This window comes from Carcharodon carcharias, chromosome 1, assembly GCF_017639515.1.
Source record: "Carcharodon carcharias isolate sCarCar2 chromosome 1, sCarCar2.pri, whole genome shotgun sequence".
Lineage (NCBI taxonomy): Eukaryota > Metazoa > Chordata > Chondrichthyes > Lamniformes > Lamnidae > Carcharodon > Carcharodon carcharias.
Window position 1 is genome coordinate 11930072 of NC_054467.1, and position 24882 is coordinate 11954953.

At 42.1% G+C, this 24882-nt stretch overlaps 1 protein-coding gene across 1 annotated transcript in view; it reads right to left on the reverse strand.

Moving 5' to 3' along the window:
* Window positions 1-17500, reverse strand: part of LOC121277357 (serine-rich coiled-coil domain-containing protein 1-like) — an 898837-nt gene extending 881337 nt beyond the window's left edge. Inside the window, exon 1 of the mRNA XM_041186774.1 lies at window positions 17420-17500. The gene's annotated coding sequence lies outside the window, so the exon portion shown is untranslated. The remainder of the gene's footprint in view (window positions 1-17419) is intronic.
* Window positions 17501-24882: the final 7382 nt, after the last annotated feature.

Here is a 24882-nt window from a genome sequence, read left to right on the forward strand (position 1 = left end):
TAAGATTGATGACCAAACGCTTAGCCAGAGAGGTGGGTTTTAAGGAGTGTCTTAAAGGGAAGAAAGCAAGATAGAGAGGCAGAGTGGTGTAGGGAGGGTATTCCAGAGTCCTAGGCAAGTGAATGCACCATCAATAGTGGAGTGATTAAAATTGGGGATGATCAAGGGGCCAGAATGAGAGGACAGCAGGTATCTCAGGGCATTGTGGGGCTGGAAGAGATTACAGAGATGGGGACGGGCAAGGCCATGGATGGATCAGAAAACAAGGGTGAGAACTTTAAGATCAAAGTGCTGATTAAAGCGGAGCCAGTGTACATCAGCAAGCACAGAAGTGATAGGTGATTGGAATTTAGCACAATTTGGACACAGGATGCAGAGTTTTGGATGATTTCAAGTTGACCGAGGGTGGAATGTTGGGAGACCAGCCAGTGGTCCATTAGAATAGTCAAGATTGGAGGTAACAAAGGCATGATTGAGGGTTTTAGCAGCAGATGAGCTGAGGCAAGGACAGAGGTGAGCAAAACTCTGGAGGTGGAAATAGACAACGTAGGTGCCATTGTGGATCTGTGGTCAAATGCTCAGCTTGGGATCAAATATCACACTAAAGGTTGCAAACAGTCTGGTTTAGCCTCAACCTGTTGCCAGGATGAGAAATGGAAAAATGGAATTGGAGGCACGAGAGCTGAAAATAATGGTTGCAGTCTTCTCAATATTTCTGCTCATCCAGTCCTGGATGTTGGATAAGCAGTCTGATCATTTAGCAACAGTGGAGGAGTCGAGAGAAGTGGTGGTGAGGTAGAGCTGGTGTTACCAGTGTTCATGTAGAAACTGATGCTATGTTTTCACTTGATGTCACATAGGGGCAGCATATAGATGAGAAGTAGGAGAGCGCCAAGGATAGATCCTTGGGGGACACCAGAGGTAACGATGCAAGAGCAGGAAGAGAAGCCATTGTAAGTGACACTCTGGCTACAATTTGACAGATAAGAATGGAACCAGGTGCAAGCAGTCCCGCTCAGCTGGACGACAGGGGAGAGGGATTGGAGGAGGATGATATGGTCAACTGTGTCAAAGGCTGCAGACAGGTAGAGAAGGACAAGTCTGTCCCAGTGTTGACTTGACTGTGACTTTGTCACTGTCACATAGGATGTCATATGTGACATCGATGACAGCTGTTTTGGGACTGTGGCAGGACCAGAAAGCTCCTGATTGGAGGGATTGAAATATAGTCTGGAGTTTTAAAGCCCCCTGCTGGTCGGCTTGCAGGCAGGGGGTCCTGTAAAATTTGTCCCACTGCCTAACCACCTGTCCCATGACTTGGCAGCAATTTTATGGGAGGTGGGGGTGGGTGAGCGAGCGAGTCTTGGGGCAGCCAACTCCCTCACCCAACTGAGGTTCTCATGTGGACAATTAGTGGTCATTTAAGGACTGTTTCTCACCTGGCCAGAGGTTTTAGCTCAGCAGGTGGTGGTCAGGGATGGATTCTTGGCAGGTTAGCCTGCTCAGGTCTTGGGCGGAAAGTTGGAGGGGGGAGGGGTTTGGCCACCCACCTCACCAAGGTCTGACTCCCTTACCTTCTGGGTGTCCTGTCCCCTCTGGCCTCTGCAACTCAGCCCCCAACTCCCTCACCTTAGGACAATGACAGCAGTTTTGAAGAGATTTAGTGTAAAGAACCTACTTTTTATTTTTCTTGGACTGTGGCTTTAAAAATCTATCATGGCTGCAGTTGAAAGACACATTCACTGGAGAAGGATGAGGAAGATCTACAATGTTGCTATCCTGAAACAGAGCATGCCATAAAGGAACAGGACGGTGCCAGAAAGGACTAGGGGGGAACTGGCTGACGACAGCATTTTAATTGGCTCTTGTCCAGGTGACCAGAGTTTTGTGCAGGGAGAACAGCTCCTAGCCTGCAAAGAAGGAAGACCCGAAACCTCTCTTTCCTGTGTTTGTAAGGTCCCAGCAATCCTGCCATGATAACTAGCTGGCTATCCCTCACATTTCTGCTTTCCCTGAAAACCCCTGTCAAGATGAAAAAGGGGAAAAAGTCACCGGTGGAGACATTGAAAAGCAAGTTTTTCAATCAGGTGAACCAGAGACTGAAAGTGCTGGGAGACCACCTTGTGTCATCAACAAACTGCAAGGAATTTAGAAGACATCAATCAAAAATCAACCCATCCAACCCCGTACTCTGAATTGGTGCTGTTTTATCTCACCCTTAAAATTCATGTTTTGTGTGTTTATGTATATGGGTTTAAAAAGGGGTAGAGTTTAAGTTATAGGAGGTAGATATTAGCAGTTCATATTTCTTTCTTTTGCCACTAATTAAAGACAGTTATTTACCTATTAAGATTACAAACCTTGTGCCCATATTGTTAACCTAAATTAAATAGTTCAGTAGAACAGGGGCAATCTAGTGGTTTGGATGAGAGAGAGAGCGCGAGAGCGAGACAGCAAGAGAACCATTAGCAACGTCAGCTAAGATGGGAGCCAGGAAGAGAAGTTGGGTGCTCAGCAGTTTAGTGGAAATGGAAGCAGGAGAGCAGGAGGCAGGTCGAGGACATGAGGGGAGGTAAGAGAGAACCTAGGGAAGGAAACAAGATCAGCGCACAGTTAGGGAGGAGCCCTAGAGGAGTTGTGGTCCAGTGGGTTAGGGAAAGTGGCAAAGGGAGCTGATCAGATGGTCTCAAATCTTGGTGACGAAGTCCTCGGACTTGTTGTTGGAGGTAAGGGTAAAAGGAGATGGAGGATAAGGGTTTAAAACGATGATTGGAATAGAGAAAAGAAGCCAGCAGGTTAACCTCTGCATTCCAACAAAGTCCCAAACAACTGCCCCTGGGCAAGTGTTGTTAACTCATTTTAATTGTGTAAAATATGTCAGCCCATTTAATTTTAGCATTTTCCCAGCTGTCTGAACTATGGATGAACTTAATATTTTAATGACATTATTCAGCTGATTCAGAGAATTTACTGAGGCCTGCAGCAACTGATAACGAATTGAGTGCAGCGAAACACTTCTGGCTTCATTCATTTACTGAAATTTGAATATCTATGTTGACTGCCATTTATCTAAAGGCACTTAGCTCCATTGGTAAAACACACCAGTTAAGTTAAAGAGAGCTTTGCTTTAAGAGTTTTCAGTGAGGGGCAAGACTGAGAAGTATATTGAGCTCATCAATCTCCACATTGTTGCACACAAAGGAGTGAAGACTAACCATTGTCTTTAGATGAAGAGGGACTTGAAGCAAGAGATCAAAGCTCCCTCTAATTTCCCTTCACTGTGTGTGGCTCATTTGTTGCACTCTTTGGTCCCTCACAACCACAGCTTTAAGGGACTGCTTCTTGTAGATGATCTCTTTGCCTCTTGCATGTCAGGTTCTGAACTGCTGCACACCACACAACTTAGAGGGAATGTTATAAGGGATAATTGGCCCAGGGCACCCTCACACAATTTAGTCTCCACCTTTAAACTGATGCATGTAAACTTTTCACACTGCAATTACAACCTCTCAACAGTGATGGTACTACATAATGACAAGTTTACATTGCTTCCATTATAAATGTAGATAGACATTGGGCAGAATTTTCCCAGAATTATACCAAGTCTGGTAGCAGGCGTAAAAAAAGACATTTTACCCGCCGGCTGCAATGGCAGGTTTTCTCACCATATCATCCGCTTCCCGCCTCATTAATTATGCAGCCACAGGAAACAGGCCATCTCGCTGGCGGGCGGCCTCTGAATCGCCCGCCATGCCCTTTCCTCACTCCGGACGCCATATCTAAACTGTAGCCGTGCACACAGTTTTCAATGCTTGCAGCCCAGGGCTGCTCCAGTGAAAGCCAAGAAGGGCTCAGCAATCCGGCACTGCAATACCTATCAGAGGCCCGCCGTGATGTCCACAGAAGATCCAACAATCTCACTGCTCTGGTTTGGGAGACGGTGGCAGTAGGGATCAGTGCCAATGCTGTACAGAAGATGTCAGCCATCCAGTGCAGAAAGAGGATGAATGATCTCATCCGGGCCACCAAGGGTATGGCAACCATCTCATCACTCTAAGCTCACACTCACAAGCCCATCACGCATTCACTGGCATCTCACTCACTGCTAGCTCAAGGGACATTACCACTCACACACACCCTTATCTCCATCTGGCCTTATCTCCTCTGGAGACTGCCTCCTCAGCCCTCACCATCTTGGGGCCAATTGCACAGATCAACATGTGCCCCCACACACACCCTGGGATACCGTCCTTCCCCAGTGCAGCCCTCACCCTGCAGCCTCTTCCCTTGCCTGACGCCACTTCTCCCCCTTCCTCAAGCAAGCCCTAGCCCTGCAGCCATTGAAAAGCCACCCCGCCTTAACGCTCTTCTGGTATAGAGAGACCTGCCCATGAGCCCCCTTAAAACGAATGAGTGCAAGGTAGGCAAACAAACCTCGAAATCCCAAGTGAATTTCAGCTTGCCAGGTGTACGTCGCTTACACACAGTTGTGAGACATGTTAGTGTGCAATCATGCCAACGTGTCCATATGATCTTGGTGAGCAGGGCTTATAATGGAGATGCTAAAGTATTGAAATTAGGTTCCCAAAGTGTGGCAGTGAGAAACTCGGCCTGCTATTGACAGGTGGGGTGGACAATCAGAAACTGGTTTCACAACGGCGTAAAACCGATTTTTGACCTACTCGCTGTACCATCTGCTCATGCCACCAAACATAGCTGCCACTAACGGGAGCAGAATATTCCACCCATTGGAATTTGTAATAGGAAAACTCAACAAGAAATGTTTGGGGAACAAGATTTTTCTTCTGTTAGTCCATATTCTGTAACAAACTGAATATGGCCTCTCCCCCTCCTGTACATGTGTTGCTGTTTTTCTCTCTTTCTTTCCTGTTTAAGTCATCATTTTGCATTTCTCTGCAACATCCTTCTGTTCAAATTTCTCCATGGCCTCATCTCCCCCAAACTCCACAGCCCCCTTCAGCTTTAGAACCTTCCAAGATTTCTGCACTCTTCAACTCTGGCCTCTTGCACAAACCTAATTTCCCGTTGCTCCAGCATTGGTGACCATGCCTTCAGCTGTTAAGGCTCCAGGCTGTGGGATTCCAACACTAAACCTCTCTACTTCTCTATCTCATCCTTTAAGATGCTCTTTAAAATCTACTTCTTCGACTTTTGGTCACTTGTCCTAATGCAATACTTCCTTCAGTGGCTCTGTGTCAAATGTTCTTTGCTAGCATCCTGTGCAGTGCCTTGTGACATTCTACTATGTTAAAGAAGCTATATAAATGTAAGTAGCTGTTATCTGTTCTTGCTTCTTTTTGGATGCATGTGATAGGGTGGTATGGGGTGACTGCATGTTGCACTTAGAATGGAGATGGGTAATAGGGATAATGTGGTTCTCAGAAAGTAGATAGAAAGCAAGCTCCTATTAATTGCTTTCCCTAGTATCCCTCAATCCCCTATCTCATCACCTTCCAATTACCCTTTCCCCTTCCTCCATACCCTCACTGCCTCTACTTAATTAAACTACTTGTTGACCTCTTTCATCTCCTCTGCCCCAGTCATCTCAAATCTTCACCTCCCCAATCACTGCCCCACCCAAGTGGAGGTGGTGAGGGGGTCTACCCTATAACATTTTCTCTTCTCTCCACCTCATTATCTGTTTTCCTCAGAAAAGCTATATTTGCTTTTAAAAGTGCAGCTTTTCAAAACAAATAAAGATATCCAATTAGATTGTATGCCATCTCTCTGTCCCTAATTTGACCATTCCTCTTCCTCCAAGTTCCATGCCCTAACAGGGCATTGGCACCCATGGACTTCCATTGGTTTGGTCCACGATTATGCTTGGCAAAGTACTGCATTGGTTTGCCGTTGCCTTCTGCAGTCTGGTGACCAGGAAGCTCTCCTGCTCTTAACTCCTGCCATCAGTTGCACTAGAAGGATTCACAGACTGATAATCAATCCGTTTGGAATTTGGCTATGAGAAATGTTAATTTATCGAGAAAAAACTACAGTGAAGAACTGACTGGCCAGACTGTACAGAACCATGAGTTTACGTTGGCACTGACCATTAGAAATATGGACCTAGAAATTAATAATGCAAAAAGCTGACATAAGAAATGTGACAAAAGGTATATACATCTCTACAGAGAGATGGATAGACAGCCACCAATACCATAAAACAGCTGAATTGTCTACTAAAATTTGTATCCCTGCTAAAAAGAAAGCTAATAGTCTGTGTGATTTAGTTAAAAAGGTATTTGACAACCCACATTTTCTTGGACTATTATTAGCTCATTTTAAAATATTAAAAAAATACAATTGTTGGTAGCCTCCATAACAGCCAATATGTTTTCAATTAGAGCAGTGGCGGAGGGTATTTTATTTTCAAATCACTCAGTGCTGTGCAGAACACTGTTTCACACAGATACAGCAGCGGAGATGCAATAAACCCAGGACAGTAATAAGTAAAATTTATTCCTGCAACAAATAGCTAATGTGTTTTTTGAAAAGTGAGCAATTCATCAATAATATGCAAGCCATCACTCACCCTTGCTCAAATGCATTCTCAATCAGACACAGCCCATTCACTTGTTGCAATGCGCAGACTCAGCTCATTGTTCCAACAGGCTGGGGATCCCTAAAGCAGAGGTTTTCATACTGAGGTCCCAATACACAATCTGTGCAGAGATCCCAAAGCATCACCAAGTCCACCCTTCTATTTTTTTTTAAATGGCTTACGAGTCAATTGGTTCTGGTTGCGGCATTTTAATCAAAAACTACTTTTTCCAATGCCAGCATTCACTTAATTCGGGTAGCCGCCACTAAATTGGAGTCTTATCAGGAGGTCCGAGTGACTGTCAATATTTACAAGGCTTTCGGTCCCCCCATGCAGAAAGGTTTTAAAAGAAGTAATCACTGTTGTAAAATATGTAACTAATGGTGCCCAAACAATAGACATAAAGTTAAAAGTTCTCACACTTCAACCTAACTACTTATGGCTGCAAATCCTTAGCTTAAAACTTTTCATTCACTAACCAGAGGCCATCACAATGATTGGTAGTGATGATGGAAGGGGCAGAAGTATCACATTGGTGGAGTAGGGAGAAGCGCTAACAGAGGCTGAGGCAGTGCAGAGCAACCTTGAGTTTGGACTGTTGACCAAGCAATAGCTGAACCGAGAGTGTGGTCTAATGACTACACTGAATGGATGATTTGGAAATATTTTCCACTTCTTAGCAATGACCTTCCTGGCCTTGACTGCATAAAAAAAATAAAGCACATAGCCATGGCTACTGGTTTAAAGCTAACCTAGAAACATGGGATAGGATGATGGAATTTGATTCACAAAACACTGGTGAAAATCCAAGAACCTCTTGTAATAAACAGGATCCCACTTATTCAAACCAACCAACAGTTCCAATTAGAAAATCAGACAGAATATGATCCACTGAATGGTTATCAATCCCAGAAATAAATTAAGCGAAACTGAAATTTGACTTATTACGGCAACTTAAATCAATGGTCTGGTATGACCGATGCAATTGGTAAAGCGGAGTTATTTTTTAAAATCCCAGAGGGAAACTTTAAACAACTGTCATAACCTTTAAGTGTTATGTTTGAGATGCGACTCAAAATTCAGGAATCAGACCACTAGCTCAAGGTTTTACATAGGTTAAAACATATATACACATGGCTACAAAATACTACTAATTACTATTATCATAACTTTTAACAAATTCCCAAACTAATCTCCATTAAGGCAGTAGCCTTATATAGACAACCAAACACCAGGCAAAGCATTTTTACCTTAAGAATTCAAAATGAGGTTCCTTTCAATTTGGTCCCTTGCAGACACAGTGGTAGACTTACAGGCTTTGATCTTACATTGCCTCTGCTCTGCACACAGAAATCTGTTGTCTTGTTATAACTATCACTGCCCATCGAATATCAATTCTCATCGTATCAACAATCTGTGAACCAAACCTCTAACAATAAAACTCCTTTCATTGGTACAATGTTATTAGCAATATAAGCATGTTGCTTGGTAGCTGCTAGATGGGTGTCCGTTTTCACCCTACTTCTTGAATGCTCTTTTCAAAAAATGCAAATACACGCTATCTCTCTTACATATCAAAACTAGTACACATCAAAGCACCCAGACGAGCTGGCTTTAATCCAATTAAAAAACACCCACAGGCAAAACCTCTGTTTTCAAAGAAAAATATTTTCCAATAATAGCATATACATTAGCAGCTTCTTGACAGGTCCTTCTCTCAGTCAGCAAAGACAGAGTTGCTGTTTGATATCCATGCCACAGGGTTATTACTGAATTGAGGAAGACATTTGTACCATCAGGCCAACACTGAGCACTCGAGAAAAATTGGTCTACATATAAACTTTAAAATCAAACATATTTCGTTACCAAACCCATTTCATTGTCATCTACAAGCAACTTAATCTGCAAGAGAAAAGTTGTCTCTGTTTCAAGGTTATTTATAAGGTGGTGCATTTTTTTAAATAGAATATATTTACTGGTGGAGTCTCTGAACCAGTTAACACCTATGCAAATCTGACTGAGGCGGGGTTGATATTTAATGGAAAGGTCTGTGTGCAAGCATCAAGGTACAACTTTTAAATGCAAAGTGTTGGATTCCAATCCCATCTCCTAACTTCACAAGAGTTTCAGGGACCTCAGATGCTGGATTTCTTGATTTACATCATTTTAAATAGGCACAACAAGTAGAATGTCAGAAAAACCAAAATGAGGCTCACAAGACAGCGAGCAGTATTGAAAGCACAAAGCCAGTAGAGTCTTTTCAAATTCAACCAGTAGAACAAGGAAGCAGGGTGTGGCTGGAAAAAGGAAACTTTAGTACTGATGTCAGGAAATTCTTCAGAGAAATATTAGGAATGGGTTTCCATGCAAGGTAATGGAGGCAACAGCAACGAAGAAAGATCTTTGGTGCATTCCAAGGCCTTTCCACTTTTACACCGGTTCTAGGCTCCCAATTGAGAATAGAAACCTCCATGCCTTCTGCTACAAGTTGGAAATAAATCACTGCAGTGATGCTACATAACACAAAGATTCACTAGGGACCGGCATCATGGTAATCAGTTCCCTTAATCTGACAATCTTGTTGGACTAATCCCATTGGCTGCGGCACCTCAGCTCCTTTGCACTCTGGTGTTTAAGCTGGAGGCAGAACTAGACATCTGCCTCCAACTTCTGCACCTTGGCACTGTCGAGCTCCACTCTGTGCATCTGCCTCCAGAAGTATTTCTCGGATGTATAAACAGCTTAAGAAACAGTGGCTTGAGGGCTGGGATTATAAGTTTTTTTTCTCCTTGCAATGGGACAAATGCATTCCATTGCAATGTACAGCTTTGGCTTCTATTTTCATTTTATTCATGCTTACAAAAATGCTCAAATATGTTTATCTTTGACAAATGAAATTAAAAAGATCTTTTTCAGTTAACACCAACTCATCAAGCTATAAAAGAGCAAATAAATACCTGACTTGTTGCCCATAAAGCCTTCTATCCATCTCTACCCCCACTGCTCAGACACACATGAAATGAAGAAAAGAAATCCATCACATAATTACAATCATCTTCCTCGTGGCTTGTCAATCTTTCTGGGATATTTGTTTTTCACCTCTTGTGAATTAAAAATCAACTACACTTAAAATGAGTTTCCAGTGGTTTTTTTTTGTTGCTATTTTAATTTGCCAGATTACACTATTCTTCTGCGATTCTGCACCTTCTTCAGTCCTCAGCTTTCTTGCTTCCAACACCAAATGCATTACCTTACTCAAACCATAAATATGCCTTCTCAGCTCTATCTTTTACTTTTACATGAGCCGCCTGAAATTTTGCAGAAACTTTCTCTGGAGTTGAAACAAGATAGTAGAATCCAATCACAGAGCATATCATTGGTATTTGAAAGCAATGGTCATGTTTCATGCTCTTCTATTGATACACCTCCTCCTCCAAGTACCATACCCTAAGAGGGCATTGGCAACCATGGATTTCCATTGAATTGGCCCATGATTATGCTTGGTAAAGTCCTGCAGTAGTTTTCTGTTCCCTTCTGCAGTTTGGCTATCAAGAAACTCTCCCACTCTTACTGCCTACCATCAGGAATATTGGTAGGATTTACAGACTGATAATCAACCTTCTTGGCTATGTTATGAATGCGCCTTCTGCAGTCATCAAGTCCTGAAGTGGGGCTTGGACTGGAGCTTATGGCCTAGACGTAGGGACATTACCACTGCGCCACAAGACCTCCCTAATGATGCTCTCCATTCATATTTAAACTCCTGCAATGACTTTCTGTTCCAGTCCCCCATAGTGAGCCTGCAGATTACCCTCCCAATTCCATAACTCACAATAAAAGCAAAATACTGCAGATGCTGGAAATCTGTAACAAAAACAGAAAATGCCAGAAAAACTTAGCAGGCCTGACAGCATCTGTGGAGAGAAAAACAAGAGTTAACGTTTCGAGTCCATATGACTCTTCTTCAGAGCTGAATTTTTCCAGCATTTTGTGTTTTTGTTCCATAACTCATGATATGCATTCCATGCTGTTTCCATCGTTAGCACCTCCTTTGCCCCAGTAGGCCAGGAAATGTGATGCTTTACAGCAATCATGCCAGCTTTTCCTCCTGATAATCTGTTCCAAAGCAGTCAGACACTGTGTTTGGGTTACAAGTGAAAATTACACAGCAGGAACTTCTCCAGCTCATAGATAGTTCCAAGTAACCAATCTTCTGTGGAAGTAGAGAGGCGGAGACTTTCAAATCGAGTCTTGCATTAAGATTGGAACGTTATATTCATGACTTCCAATACTGCACCAATAGTCCAAGTTAAATAATTTACTCGCATGTACATGTTGAGGTTATCTGGTCCTCTCAGTATTTTGAGGGTCTACATTATGTATCTTACCAACCTTTCCTTCCCAGTGAAAACAAGTTCAATTCTGGGAGTTCCTATCTACTATTTGGTTTTCCAATCTGAGAATCATCACTGAATAACTCTCCTCTGAACCATTGCCAATGTCTCAAAACCTTTTAGAAAGTAGGGTGCTCACATATTCCCACATGGTAGCTAGAGAACTTAAATTCGGTTAATTAAATAAATCCGCACTAAAAAGTCAGTGTCAGTAATGGTGACCATGAAACTATCTGGGTCACTAACATGAGCCAAGGAAGGAAATCTGCTGTCCTTACTCGATCTGAGCTACATATGATTCTGGACCAACAGCAATGCAACAGACTTTTAACTGTGCTCTGAAATAGCAGAGCAGGTCATTCAATTGCATCTTCTCAAGGGCAAATCAGGGATGGACAATAAATGCTGGCCTTGCCAGCAACCCCCACATCCTGTGAATGAACAGAAAAAAATTCCACTGTTCCAAATATGGCCTTACCACCAACATACTGAAGCCTAAAATAAGGTATTTTGACTTAGTCAATGGATTTGAAATGCACCCAGATCCTTCTCCAGCCTGGTTGGTAACAACAACTTGTATTTATATAGCACCTGTAACTGAGTTAAAAACCCCCCCAAGGCACTTTAACAGGAGCATGATCAGAGACAAACTGACTCCGAGCAAAGGAAGGAGAAACCAGGGCAGGCGGCCAAATGCTTACTCAGGGGAATAGATTCTAAAGGAGCATCTGGAGAGAGAGAGAGAGAGAGAGAGATATTTCTGGAGCTGAGGGCCTGGATGGCTTAAGGTATGGTCACCAGTGAAGGAAGTGGGAGTACACAATAGGACAGAGTTTGAGGTACAAGGAGCTCTCAGAGGGTCGAGATAATGAAGGGATTTGAACCCAACGATAAGAATGTTAAAAAAAAGAAAGTCTTTCATGGAATGGAAATCAATGTTCAGCAAGGAGCACAGGTGAATGGGACTTGATGCTTATTGTGATACAAGCAGAGTTTTGGATGAGCTGTTGAGCATGGAAAGAGGAAGGCTAACCAGGAGAAGAGCGGAGTAGTCAAGTCCAGAGAGAAAAAAAGCATAAATACGAGATGAGGGATTCAGTGACAGATGAGCTGAGGTGGGGCAGAGATATTAAGGAGGTGGAAGCGGGTGGTCTTTGTGATAGTAACAGCTGGATATATTCAATGAATGCTCAACAACCACATGCAAATCCTCATTATTGTCTACCTTTGCTAATGATTATTCTGCCATCACATACACCTTTTTAAATGCCCAGTGTACATTACCTTAAAATCTATCAGCCATCATCGAGTTCGTTTGCCTAATTGATATAGATCCCTTTAAATTCAATCTGTCTCCCTTATTCTGGTAATCGAGTCATGTAGCTAGTATCTTCAGTTAAGTTTATAATCCAATATGCACTTTACTCCACAGGACTCTCAAATATTGTGAGGAATCTGCACTGTACACTAGAAAATATTTCATAACTGTCAACTGTCCAGCAATGAAGGGTAACATACTTCACAAAACATGTTGGGAACAATTGTTCTTTTTAAACCAATTGTAGTTTACATCAGAGATTCTATTACTTCTTTGTACCTCAGGTTTTAAAATATGTTTAACAAGGGCACAGAATATTAGAATTCAAACTAAGCTAATGATTGAAAGTAAATCCAGAAAAAAAAAATGTCATTGCAGAATTGTAGGAATTCAGAATGCACAGAAAGCCATAGATACAGAATCAAAGTGTAGGCATAGAAATAAAACTGATAGAGAGGGGAAGTGAGACTAAAAGGTCAGAGGTACCAAAACAAAATGGCAAATCAAGATCCATCAACCAAACGTCACAGTCCTATTCTTCAATAATGAGTAATAAAAGAGTCAGTGATTCAAGTGGAGTGACTTGGCTTTCCTGGGACTATTTTTCATATTGTTTTGTCAGTGATTCATGCAACACTGTATACAAATAAGACACATTGGAACACCCCCATCTGCAAGTTCCCCTCCAAGCCACACAACATCCTGACTTAGGAATATATTGTTGTTCCTTCTTTGCCCCTGGGTCAAAGTCCTGGAACTCCCTCCCAAAAAGGACTGTGGGATCAACTTCACTACTTAAACTACAGCAGCTGAAGGCAGCAGCTCACCACCATTTTCTCAAGGGCAATTATGAATGGGCAATAATGTTAGCATTGGTGGGTGCACTTACATTCCATGAATGAATAAAAAAAAGCAAAGCGCAGAGAATCAATGTTGAAAGAATGGATATCTGGGAATGGGAAACAAGCAATTTAGCATTATCATAACTAGATCCTGCAATAAATACTTAACATGTAATGTAGATATGTCCATAAAGCAGATCACGTATGTATTTGGGTTCCAACTGCCCAAAAGATAACTGGTTGGTGTTTACAAATGTTAGGTAGGGCAAAAGCAATTCCACAATTCCAGGGCAACCAATTCCAGAAAAACTCAACATTACTTTCAATAATGGGAGGTGGCCAACAATCGATAGGGGAAGTAATTGAAAAAAACTAGCTCCATGTATTGCACATTCACCTCAATCTACCTGATCAATACCCTTGTGAAGCCAATACTGACACCAGTGAGTGTTCTTAAACCAACACTAAATGCTTTTGTGATGTTTTAAAAAAGGCTGAAGTGTAGAAAGCGAGAGTCTGTTGGGATTGTCTGTGCAATTGTCAAAACCAGGACAATCTCTGCTCAAATCTACACCGTGGTGGTTTGAGCCCTTGGGGTGTGTCTGTGCCTCCCCATGACCTTAGTCCTGAGAATATTGAACCAGTTTCGGTGACTAAATGACAAACAAAAAGGTTCTTTTAATCCATAGGAAGGGGGGTGGGGGGCGCGAGATCTCCGTTCTGCCGCTGCCAATGGGGTTGTCTAGCACGGGTGTGGCGTGTCTCGGTCTAATTCCAGGGCACTGTCACATAATACTGAGCTTGCCGGGAGCAATACCCTGTGTGTGTGTATATATATATATATATATATAGCGAGAGAGAGAGAGAGAGAGAGACTGCAACAGCAACACACACAAAAAAAGCACCGCATCCCCGTGTCTGCAGACTGCATTCGGAACCCATTCAACATCAGGCTGCAGACACAGTCATCGTTTTATGACTAATGTGTTTTGGCTGGCGGAGGAGCCGGGTTTCAAAAAGAGCACACAGTAAATAAATTAATTAAACTGCAGAAATGAATGATTTCCCATTCCCCGGAAACCAAACAGTCGATTCACGGAATTCAGCAGCTGATTGCTCGCAGGGAACTGCAGTGCCCCGGTGGAGGAGAGGCCGGAGCTCTCTGCCCATTCATTCTGATCCTTAGGAATATATAAACCCACTCCTTGCCACCGAGTGTGTCCATTGCCTGGGATGTTGGTAGTCACTCCCTGCCTGCCTTAAAGGCACACACATATATACACACACACCTGCCACCTGGGCACTTATGCCACGCTTTTTGAAAAATAACGAGGATAGCATCGCTCCCTGGAATCGTTTTTCAAATGGGACATGTCTAGTGGCATTCAGCATTGCCCAGATCTATGGGAATGGCGAAACGCACTCCAGCGTGATTGCACTGCTTTGGGAAGGGGAAATGGTGCAAACGGAGATATACTCTGCTAACTCATCCAAGGTCCAAGGGACCGAGCAGCTTTATCTCCAAACACTTCCAGTTCAAAATAAATTAGGTACAGAAATACCAGCGCTTACTTCACCGTCAAAGAGGTTTGGCTCATTTTTAAAAAAAACTTCACCCTTCCTAAGGATGAGACCTTATTATGAGTATTAATCATCATCATCATTCTTGGATTTTAAAAATGTGGAAACATCGCCAAAATAGAGCGGGGAGGGGGGTATCATGCACCGCCTCTGCTAATATCTAGAAGACACTGCCTGAAAAGGATGGCAAAAAAAAGCTTTCAAAAGGGAATTGGATAAACACTTGAAGAGGAAAATGTGCAGGGCTATGGGGAAAAGGGCGAGGGAGCGGAACGCTCTTTCAAAGAGCTGGCACAGGTACAACGGACCGAATGGCCTTCTTCGGTGTTGTAATGGTCCCACTGAAAGCAAGGATCAGAAACTCTGATTTTGTGAACTTTCTGAATTTAGGACTGTCGAGCAGTTTCCAGTTGATAGCTGGGAGCTTTTGCCTGACAGTAACCTCATTCTCAAGATGTGTTTCAAATTGTCAGTCTTTTTGTTCTATTAAAACCAAGGAGTATAAGAGACGGTCTCTCTCTCCCCCCACCCCTCTCCAGTTACAACAGAATGTGATGGATCATCCTTGAACTTCCGAAACTCAGGATAATACAAGGAGCGATGTCTCTTCTTGAAAGACATTTTCCAATCTACCTATTAACGTCAAATCACATTAGCTGATACAACACGATTAGTCACAACTGCGTCAACCCATCAGCTTTAATCTCACTGAAAAATGTCCCGAGTTCACAATATTATGCAGGATGAAAGCGTGATTTACAAATCAAAAGAAACTTTTACCAGCACACCACCATAATCTGAGAAAGAGAAAATGATCCCACGTTTAAAGGTGCGTTCCCGCCATAGATGCTGGGGGAACCGCTGCTGTGCGGTTCTCGCTTTTACTGTTTTGTTCAGTGCCTGCAATAATTTTCCCCTCTCAATACATTCACTTGAATGGTCGGTAAACAAACTCAGGGAATTCAGAGCAAACTCCTTGGAAACACCATTCTATATCGCCCGCCTCCTCAATGCTGAAGGAGAGAGACAGCCCTGCCTTCCCATAGAAGGGTTTCACGAGCGTTACACTAATCGTTGATCCCGAATGACATACCAACCAAGGTGTATATGGAAAACGCAAAATATTGTCACCAACAATGAGGCATGTTGTTTATGTCCCTGGTCAAGGGGCATAATCATAATCTTCAGGCAATCCATTAGTTCCAGACAGTTAACCTCATCAATGACAAAATGGGATGTCAGGGTTGTGCAGCGAGCACTCATACCCAGTGAAAGCAATATGGACTACTGGAAAAATCACAGTATTGGGTTCCCCTAATGCCCAACACACCTCTCAGCACGCGGAGCAGAGCAGCAATAACACCCGAACACAGTGCAGTGGGCCAATATGTCTTTGGACATGGAAGGTTTCATAACATCAGGAATTTAGCTAAAGAACTGAAATTGTGTGCGAGTTCCACTTTATCTTGACTAAGATAGGCGAACAATGGGAATGGAAACTGTTACACTTTGCCTACGGCAGTAGTGATCACTTGACACATACAAGTACATCAATATGGTCATTGGACTCAACATAAACAGTCCTCTTCATAACTGACTGTTACAACTTTCTAAATATGTTATTAAATATTGCCTATTATGCAATGCCACAGCTCCAATATTTATGCTTCTGGTGTGGAAAGTCGTATAACGGATAATGAAATAAATACAAATTAATTACATTTCTCGGGCGTCCTAGAACGAGGACAAGTTGCAGTTGTTGGGAACTTAGTTGAGGGAATGTTAAGTTCTTCACACTTAAAGGAGCTGCAACTTTAGCAGGTCAGCGCCCAGTGTCACCAAACTCTCTACATTTAAAGAATCAATAAAAATACCACACAGTTAAGGAAACAACATCTGATCAGGTACTGTACTGTTCCAGGAGCACTGAATCGACTGTTGATCTTGAAGATGAAATGCTATAGCCGTAAAAATACATTGAAAGCAGCAGCTGTTCAGTGTCCACTCTTGACAAAAGGCTGAAAAACACACTAGGTGGAAGTGGCGAGAATTTGACTTCTACGTGTTAATAGTCAACGTGTGCCGAACTTGCATGAGCAACAGCAAAAAAAATTAAATACATAGTATCTGATGTTGACATTTGAATATATTTGGATGTGGGACAGTCCCTGAACAAGGTGCATATAAAAAAAAAACCCTGCCTCCAGAATTCCAAATGTAACATTGCATGATAAAGAAAAACATATGTTATCTGCCTCCCTGTGGTTGCGGAGTAAGTAACAAAGGGGAAGCGGATCTGTTGTGAAATGAATATTATATACATAAAATTAATTACAATACAATTCATCCCACCTTCAGTGTGTGTGGGGTATGCAGCTCCGCGCTTGCGCTCTGCTCCCAGACGGGACCCAATGTGGATACATGTCTTATTGTGGAGAGTCAGTGATACAATTTTATTCTCATTATTTAACGTTAACAGCCCGCGACAAACCCGCCCCTCGAAAGTCTGCACCTCAGCAAAGTCCCGCTCCTTATTCTCTTTTGAAGGAGGTGGTATTTTTTTTCTCCCAGGAAGTAGCAGCAATGGGGCCTGTCAGTGTGTTACAGATAAACACTCAGATCCAGTCTCTGCGCCACCTGACACTTTCTGGATAAACGTACGCAGCAAGCAAGGGAAAGGAGAGAGAGAGAGAGAAACAAACATGTTGAGGATTGCTCCTGTTACCTGCGTTGTCAGCTTAAGCCCACTGGCTGATGTCCGCCGCTGTGCTCGAGTAGAAGGTTGTATCCATTAGAACCAAAGCCGGGAGTGGGAAGTGTATTTTTAAATGGACGGATTTAAAGGTGAATGCCCAGTTCTTTGTACCTCACTGAGTGGCTGCAGCCTCCGCCTCCTCCTCTTCCGTGTATATTCAATCACTGACGTGCACAACGTAGCCCGAGCGCACAGCGCTTCTCCCGGGTCCTAGAGCAATCTAAGCAATCTAATCAAGACGTACACTTACCTGAGGCACACACAGACAGACATGGATACACATACACACACACACAGATAGATACACAAACACACAGATAAATACACTACACACACATAGATACACAAATATACACACAGATTGATACATTACACACACACATAGATACACCACACACACAGACATACACACAGATAGATACACACACAGATAAATAAACACACACAAATCACAGACACACTTACACCAATACACATAGAAAGACAGATACACATAGAGATACACACAAACAAAGACAAATAAATACACACAGTCAGATGCACACAAAGAGCACACTCATAAACAGGATAGACACACACAAACATAGGAGTGTAAGAATATAGGACTGAGGAGCAGGAATAGGCCATTCAGCCCTTGGAGCCTGTCCGCCATTCAATATCATGGCTGATCTGGTTGTAGCCCCAAATCCACTTTGCCATCTGCCCCTTGCCATTACCCTTGTCTCCCTTGTCTATCAAGAATCTATCTAACTCAGTCTTGAATAAATTCAATGACCCAGCCCTCACTGCTTTCTGGGCATGAGAATCCAGAGAAGCAAACACAGACGGACATAAAGCCTCACACAGACACAACATTTTTTTTAATCATGCCTTTAATGTAATGAAACATCCCAAGGGGCTTCACAGGAGCATTATAAAACAAAGTATGCCAAATGGCCAAATAAGGAGATATTAGGTTAGATGACCAAAAGCTTGATCAAAGAGGTAGGCTTAGGAAGTGTCTTAAAGGGGGAAAGTGAGGTGGAGAGGGGAGGGAGTTCCATAGCTCAGGCTTAGGCAACTGACACACACAAAAGCAGACTCACATAGACATGCACAGACACACAAACATACATAGACCAACGCAGATATGCACAAACAAACAAACACGCATGCGTACATACAAACATACAGGAACTGACATACAGATACAGGCACATATAAATCAACACAGGTTCACATACGCACAAACAAGCACACACACACAGGGAGGAATTTAATCCAGGCGATGATGATCTCACCTGCCAGCTGGAGAGCTAGTGAGAGCTCCTTGTTGCTTCCTTTGGGGAAGCTTGGCAAATTAAGGGCCAATCAGGCAGTTAATTGGTCAGCAGTGGGCCTTCCCCAGAATCAAAGATCCCAGGGCGAAAATCTGGCCTCCCAAGAGCTGACAGCCAATCAGAGGCTGGAAGCTATCCATTACAAGCAGTGCCAGTGGAAGCGGTGACAGCTGCCAGCAATGTACCCAGCAAAGGCCCAGGATCAGTGAGGGTTCCAGGCCACAGGTGAGTGAGAATGCGCTGGGGTTCATAGGGTGGGATAGAGGGAAGTGGGGTAGCAGCAAGGGAAGGGGAGTAGTTTTCAGCGGCCGCTGTCCTTTCTGACATCAGGTCCCTCAATCAGGCACTGAGAGCCTAACAACAAGGACCCCCTCACACCCCCACCCTCTCCCCAGCATCCCACAAGCATGGTTTTTGCCTTTTGGACTGCCTGCATGGAGATCCCGTCACCCACCGCTGGTTAAATGCCAGCATTAATTGCCCTCTTAAGGGCCTAAATTGGTATTGTGGCAGGAAGGCTGTCAATGAGCCTTGCCAACCCAGACTTAATCAGGGCACCCTGCTACCTGATTAAATTCCCCCCAACACCAAACTCACCACAGGGGAGGGCATTAAAGTCTGCCCAGACACACCAAGGTACTGAGGAAGCAATAACTCCATTATCATTGCATCTTGCAATGACCAGGAGACTAGATTACAAGCTAAATAAAGTTTGGTCTTTTCTTGTCTGACAATTCCTATTTTACAGAGCGCTGGTAAAACACCACCTGCTTGTCTTATTGAGACCATGGCTTGCATGGCTATTTGAAGCCGAGATAGAAAAATCTGATTCCTCCTACTTCCATTAATGAACCAGACAGGCTTGTCAGCGATCATTAACAGTGCCTTGGACCATTGCAGACTGCCCTGGCATCGGGTACCAAAATTCCAATGCCTGGCATTTCATCTTGGAGTCACTTCAGCCTTGAAGACACTGTTTTCTCCTTGCTAATGGTGGACAGTCATTATCAAAATACAACAAAGACCAAATTGCCATTTGCCCCTCTTTGTGGGGTCCTAAGAAACTGGGGTCACACTAAATTTGAAAAGCACCGGCACTCTCATTTACTGATATGGCTCCACAATAGGAAGAAATGCCATCATTTTCCAAATCCCTTCCTAGGCTCTGTAGCATCACAAGCCCACATCAGAGCGAATTCACCATCATAGACTATTGACTAACCTCTTGAACAGGATGGTGAACAAAGCATTAGTCCAACAAGTCAATATCATCTGTAAAAAGATACAATGGAATATTTTCGGAAATACTTTGCATCACTTTTGACATAAACTAACATGTCAGACAAAATGGGTGGCAGAGGACAACCTTGTCTCAGTCTGATTTTGAAAAAGGTGGGTTCAATATGTCTCTTGACTTGAGTCCAGGAGTTTTGAGTGCACATTCATGATTAATGTCCGAGGTTTGGCAATGTGTTTCCAGAGTCTGAAGCTTATTTATGATTGCTGCTGAGACATTAGGCCAAATACCTTCTGAAAATTGATGAAAGCAATGTGGGTGGCTGACCCCTGATTCATGCTACATCAAATAAAGTTACAACCTGTCCTGAGCATTCCTCACTAGAGCTTGATCCAGTCTGTTACTTCCTCACTACTATAATTTATGATTATTCAATAACTCCATTATTGTTGTATCATGTAACAGCCATATGGGAGGAGATGCATTAGATGGACCATGGCCATTTTTCATCAAATAATTCCTATGATACCTCTTAAGGTAACTCTTAAGGAAGCTCCTCCTGTCACAGCACAGTTTATGCACAGCAACAAAAAGATCCACTTTAAAAGCTTGAATGGAGTTAAAAGAACACCCTAAGTTTTAAAGTGGTGCAACCAAAATCTTATTAGCATAATTTTTAAAGTTTTGATGAAAACAATAATCAAGTCAAGTTATGTTCTGTGTAACAGCCTCTCTGTTCACAGTGAAATTTCAAGTATTCACTGAACTTCCCCTTAAACGTTTTCAAGTCTATTCTGGGTTTAATTGGAATATTGGATTTGATTGGCCAATAGCTGTAAAGAATGTGCTGTGCTTTTCCTTCTCTCTTTGGATATACATGTTCCCTGTCATGCCTGAGTGATAAAATGATGCATGTTCCTGGTTGAGTGCTGAAGGTGGGCAAACTTACAGTGAAGAAATTCCATGCTTTTTCATACATATTCAATGCACCCTGAAGCTTATTTATGATTGCTGCTGAGTGCTTAAAGACAGAGAAGTATAATTTTCCGCACAATGGCATGATATCAATTATCATATATAAATCAATGATTTAAATAGTTGGGGTCACGTTTCCAGGAGGTGCATTCGGCAGCAACCAGCCTCTGAGCCAGAAACTCCAGATTCAAGTCCTATCCCAGGACTTGATGGCCAAAGGAAGGTGCATTCATAATGCGGCCAAACAGGTTAAGCTTTCCAACGTATGCCAATGGCAGGTGGTATGTGTGGAAGAAATTTCGAATAAGCCATGTGATGGAAAAAACTTTGGAGCCTCCACCATCACTATCCATAGCTCCAGACTGCAACATGCATGTAAAAGTGCATGTTGCCACAGCAACTCTGACTGCTGGAGTGACCTGTAACACACCACCAACTTAAGCTCGAGTTTTCACAATTTTTATGTTGGGTCGCCTGATTTCACCCAGTTTGCACTGCTAAAACTAACACAACCTGGCAGAAACCCTATCCCTCAGAGTTTTACGAGCATATTTCAGCTAGTTCTTACACCCTCCAATATATTTCTGAATGAAAGTCGCTTGTATTTTTGAAACCATTGCACATCTACACCAGATTGTTGGCTTAGAAATTAAGTCAATGGTCACGCTGGTCATGAATGGGTAGCAGGGGTTTTGTTAATCTATCTACAGTGAATGGTACTCCATATGGAATTACAAATATTCATTTGAATTGACAGGCATGAGCACACAATCATAAACATCAAGCTAGTTTAGATGTCAGTAGGCATTTTTTTCCCCACAGAGTGAATGGAACAAGTTGCTGGCTCATTCAGTGAGTATGGATTTGCTCAAAGGGGAGCTGAGCGATTACCCTGAATTTGGCCACCATCATTATGTAAAGAAAGTTGATGAGCTGTTAGGGATGTGTTTCCCAGTCACTGTGATCTCCTTAAAACTATTTGATCATCTTCTAGATTCAGTGAAGAATTCCCAGCGCTTTTATCCCTCTAATTCAGTCTAGTTTATTTTCACTCTGTATTGTTTGCCTCTTCCAGGAAATTGTATGGTTAGCTGACGATGGTGTTTTCATTATGTAGTGGATTATGTGTTAATCAATCTTCTACCTGTAGTTCCCTTAAGACACTAGCCTGGTCATAATATTCACTGATAAAAGTTCAGTTGTAGCACTTTTCACAATTTCAAATTGTCATAAAGAACTTTACAACGAATGAAGTATTTTTGCAGTGTAGTCACTGTTATAATGCAGGAAGTCAATTTTGTGCAGTCATTGTATTTAAAATATCACGTCTTGGTAATTTGAATTTAGAATTGTGATAAATCTATTAGACAGCGCATTATGCTACTCTTACACTTTGTGGAATTGAACATAATGATTACTCATACTCATGTGGAGTTGAGGCCACAATCAGGTCAGCCATGGTTTTATTGAATGTCACAGGCTCGAGGGACCGAATGGCCTGCTCCTGCTCCTAATCGGTATGTTTGTATGGATTCTTTCTATACTTCAGCAGTCGGATTGGCACTTCACACTCTTTTCATTATTTCTTTTAACGTCTAACACTTTGCTATAAAATTGTTAATAATGCAGAGACACTTGCTGAGTCACATCTCAAATATACTACACATAATAATCGTTCTAAAGCAAAACTGTATTTGCATAACACCTTTGAGCTTTCAAGACATCCCAACGCACTTTACAACCAATGAAGTACTTTTAAGTGTAGTCATTGTTATAATGCAGGAAGGCAATTTTTCATAGCAATAAAATAAATGACCCTATTTTAGGTTCTGGTTGAGGGGCTGTCATGAAATATTGATTAGTTGGGTGAAATATAGACAGTAGGTAGAATTCGTATATAATTAGGACATTATACCTTAGAAATGAATAAATGGTTACCTTTGTTAAACAAGGCAAACAGGTCTTACCCAGGAGCCTTTGTGTAAACATAGGGATAACTTTGAATCTGACACACCAAGTGGAACTTTTCCAAACCCTTTTATATAAACATCCTGATACAGGCTATTACAAAAGATCACAAAGGACACAGATACCACAGCACAGGAGTATCCCAGGAAAAATAAGATATTTAAGCTCTATCTATCCCACATTCTAAATTACTTATTTTTTTAAGTTGAGAAATGTTAAAATGTTTTTTTTATTCATTCATGGGATGTACATGTTGCTGGCTAGGGCAGCATTTATTGCCCATCCCTAACTGCCCTTGTTCAGAGGGCTCTTAAGAGTCAACCACATTGCTGTGGGTCTGTAGTCACATGTAGGCCAGGCCAGGTAAGGATGGCAGATTTCCTTCCCTAAAGGACATTAGTGAACCAGATGGGTTTTTATGACAATCAACAATGGTTTCATGGTCATCACTGGATGTTTAATTCCAAATTTTTATTGAATTCAAATTTTACCATCTGCCATGGGGGGATTCAAAAATCAGGTCCCCAGAGCATTATCGTGGGTCTCTGGAATACTAGCCCAGTGACAACACCACTATGCCACCACCTCTAGATGGTAATGAAAGCTTACTTAAATCATTATCAATGAATTCAAAATCATTAATCACCTTAATTGGAATATTGCTCATCACTCTTATAAGATTCAACTTTTGCTGAACTGAAAAAAAGAGAAAGGCTTTGACTTTTTGATGACCTCATTATGGACAAAGGAATCTTAAGCTAATCGTGCAGTAAAGTTTAAAGCCCTTTTTATCAAATACAAATTATGAAAATAAGAAACAAGTAAAAATCATTATAGGCATTGACACTGGAAGATATTACAGTTATTGACCAGATAAATGCTCATAATGTTCATCTAATATGGCATCATATAATTCACAACAATTAAATATTCATCAATAATTGGTATGTTATAGCCTTACAAAAAGGGGGTGGGGGGTTTACACAAAGAGGTAACACTCACAGCTGTTAATGATGATGTTATTCAATTCAATCGGCTATAAGATAGAAGCCTCTTATCAGTTAAGACAGAGGTGTTGAGCAGAAACCTTTAGGTTCAATGCTTTTCAGGCTGCTGACGAGCTGGACATTTTAAAGTGAGTTGCAGCTCAGAAGTGTGTAGCTCATCAAATAGCTAAAACACTTGGGAATTTAAGGTAACACTTTGCTTTAAATATTTGATGGATATTCAAAGACATCTTAGTCTGTAGCATAGTAAGAGTCATTTTTAATGCTGGATTCTATGTCAGAACTGAAATAATGTTTTCCATCTTTTTATAATCTTTAAATGGTGATGTCCACATCCACTTAAAGTGCATTGCAAGTTATGGTTCTTCAATAAATTTGTAAATAATTTAGTAAAGTGTAATATCTCATGTAGTATTCTGTATGCAACTTTTAAGAACCCCCTCTCTTGTAAATTCCAAAGTGGGACGGTACAATTTTTCTTTGAAGAGAGACCACACACACACATATACTACCCCCACCGCCTCTCCCCGGACCTTCATAATATCCAGGTAATTGTAACCAAGCTGATAATTATTAAAAAGGCTATTTGGAAGAAGGTAATATCTCTTGAAGATTATCTTCCTTGTGGAGAGGTGCATTGGGGGAGGTAGTTCACTTGCTTAGACCCAAAACAAGCATTTGCAGGAAGGGGCTATTTTACACTCAAGTGAAGGTGCTTGTTAAGGGAGTGCTCCTGATCTGGGATGCTTCCAAAAAGGGGTTAGGGTTATAATCCACTTCAGAGTAAATGGTGTCCAGGATACTGGGAAAACTTAGTCTCCTACAAATAGTACCATGGAATCTTTTACAACCACTTGAGAGGGCAGCCAGGAACTTAGTTTAAGATCTCCTCTGAAAAACAGCATGTCTGACATTGCAGTACTCTTT